We start from the raw sequence: 3053 nt of genomic DNA on the forward strand, positions 1-3053 counted from the left end.
CGAATTCTCTATCTAGATAGCATGTCTGCACTAAGTATGCACTGAATCAGGGATTGCAGAAACAGCACATGTCACTATTTGTGGCGAAATGAGTTTATTCGAGTTTCATGGACTGTTGATACAGGGCTATCATTCCATGCAGAAACCACATAATATGTCAGTATAGCCGTCTAACATTTGGAGACCTGTGAAATCCTGAAAGCGCGCAGGATCAACTCATGTCAAAGACATGTGCCGACACATTGGTTCCGATTCCAGACGGCAGACATCTACGACACAAGGATACAAAAATTGATCCCGTTAAATGACAAATGCCTCAATTCTGGTGGTGGGTGAATACGTTGAAAAATAACTCAACAATGAAATTGCTCTATCTGTTCCAATAAAACTTTCTATGAAATGTTGTTCTCTTTCTGTAAACAGCCCCAGAGAAACTTATTTTTATGGCCCTCGTAATTGCGCTCGAGTGGCCAAAATTTGTGTAAGCACTTCTTTGGATCTTTAAAATGATGGAAGAAAAAATATTATTTTTTTATCTGTCTCCATGAGAATGTTTGCTTGTAAGTACAAAGGAGAATACCATATTTACCTTCTCCACTGGCATATCCAGACAAAATCGTGCCAATTCAAAGAGAGAAGCTTGACGATATACGCAAACTAATGCGTTACATACTACTGTACATGAATATCAAGAATATTACAATAACATTCTTCAGTGGCCTATTATATAAAAATAAGTTCATTTATATGCTGAACTTATGTATTAAGTACACAGTAGGCCTATGCATATATTATATCCAAAATTTGACAAATAAACTTTAGTTGAATTGAAATTATTATACTACAGTTTTGGTTCCTTGCACAAACAGCACATGTCAAGCTAATTATATTGATTTATTTTATTAACAATTTATTAGATTCCAATAAATTTTGTATAAAATGATACATCTATTAGTCTTCGTCTGAAGAAGCCAGTTCTATAACCAATGATGTGATCTACTACCAGTAATACTGTTTTTTGTGTCTACTAGAAAATTTAGTTTTCATGACATGTGCTGTTTCTGCAATCCCCGATTCAACTGTAGTAGAGGACGTTTGAGGCAATGTGAACAACATTTTCCCTCTCATTTTATGCAGACTTGGAACTGCCAAGACACAAGCTGTGAACTTGGTGGGATTAAAAGTGTTTTTATATAAAGTTTCTATTAGTAAATTTGTAAATATTTAATTTAAAATTGATTTTGAATATAAATAAAATATCAGGTTATTGGAAACAATTTTCGGATATACAGTATTTTTCCAACGTCGTATTTATTACAACCAATCACTTGTTATGCAAATCTAGCTTTCGGGCAAAGCTCCCTGTGAAGAAGACTTAATTATTCAAGGGAAAAATGAAATTATTCAGGTCTATTTCACAAGGAGTTTTACTTGAAAGCTATATTTCCGTAATATAATATACATTATTGTAGGTACGTTAACAGAAAACCACAATTTCAAGGCACTCGATGTGTATTTCTTGCGTCTTGTCAGCCCACTCGAGGTATGTGGATATAAAGGGAAAAATTGAACGGTGTCGGGTGAAGTTCCCGGGTAGCTCAGTCGGCAGAGAGTTGGTGCGTTCAGCCAAAAGTCCCAGGATGGATGCCCGGCCCCGGAACAATTTTCCCCTTTAAATTTTTCAGTCACTTGTTAGTTTCTTGCATGATGTATTCTTGTAAAATTGTTTTGCTATTTTTGGAGTCATTCGAGCTGTCGGTCAGAGATGTCTACTTGCACTTTTCCAATGGCTAGCAGTGCATATTTCTGTACAGATTACTGTGCACTTAACTGCGGAATCCCGGCCAAACAAGTCACTCAACTGAGTGCGCTCCTAATATAATGGCAGTTGACATTTGTAATATGTAGATCTGCTGGTTCCATCAGGTAGTTTCGCTGCCACCAGGTAGTTGCTGATTCACCGATGCTTCTGCGAGGTGAATGTCACCACCACTACCAAGTGATGACGTAGTTGAGTTGATGAAGGATTGCGTGATTCCTCGGAGTATGGAGTCCGTAAATGAGCTAAGTCATTTAAGTTGCAATGCACAAGTAAATAATCTTTATTGTCAGAATTTCTCTAAGTCCAATATTAGATGACAGAACAGATGACAGAACAGTGACGTAGTCTCAAGTACAACTTAATGTCGAATACTAAGTGTCTCTGGGATCTTGGGTGACTGCCCTTTTTTGAAAGATCTAACTAGGTGTGGCGCTTCACGCCCCTCCGGTCACATGACTTGAGGGTGCATCAATTACATCCCCCTTATGATCACGGGAGTATCACGTGCGCGGATGAGAGGGCATATTTACTCGTGATAATATGCACTCTGACTGAGGGTAATGTTTGTTAAGTTAACAAGACATTCGTCTCGTTTTTATCGTGGAGAAAATAAGCTCCCTTCTTCTCAGGCGCCTTAATACCAATATCCCGGAGTCTGGCTAAACTAAATACAATTCCAATTTCGTGTGACATTACATAGTATTACACAATTATTTAATAGTATACTTGGTTATTCTTTATAGCGAATACCGTCACATATTACACGTTGGTCATATAGGTCAACATATATGCCTAACTTGGAGTCAGGCCAAAAGGGAAACATTCAAGGAGGAAGGTTCGGTTCGGTGCTGTGGATTGAATTCGGCGTAGCTCAGTGGTCAGAGCGCTTGGTAAGTAGAACCAAGGACCCGGGTTCGATCCCCGGCGCCGGAGCGAATTTTTCTCCTGAAATATTAATTCAGAACAGTAGCCAATTAAGGAACTGATACTTCTGAAGAATTCGTTCGATTTGTGTAATATTCTTTTACCTTTAAAACTAAATAACAAAGGTATTTTAATAACAACTTTAAATTAGTATAACTATGAAAATACTGAGATTAGGACCCAAGTTTATGTGACATTTTTTGCTCAGAATCTCGTCAGAAATAAGCTCCGTAAGTGACGGTAAATCTTCGTGAATCACCCTGTGTACTCTGTTAAGAATGTATAAACTGGTTATTTTAGGTGTGAA

The 3053-nt window shown here is 37.7% G+C and overlaps 1 non-coding gene across 1 annotated transcript; it reads left to right on the forward strand.

Moving 5' to 3' along the window:
- The first annotated feature begins 2682 nt into the window (after positions 1 to 2682).
- Positions 2683 to 2755, forward strand: TRNAT-AGU (transfer RNA threonine (anticodon AGU)). The gene has a single exon. It is a non-coding gene; the product is annotated as a tRNA-Thr (tRNA).
- The last annotated feature ends 298 nt before the right edge of the window (positions 2756 to 3053 follow it).

The sequence above is a fragment of the Periplaneta americana genome, chromosome 7 (assembly GCF_040183065.1).
Source record: "Periplaneta americana isolate PAMFEO1 chromosome 7, P.americana_PAMFEO1_priV1, whole genome shotgun sequence".
NCBI classification, from domain to species: domain Eukaryota; kingdom Metazoa; phylum Arthropoda; class Insecta; order Blattodea; family Blattidae; genus Periplaneta; species Periplaneta americana.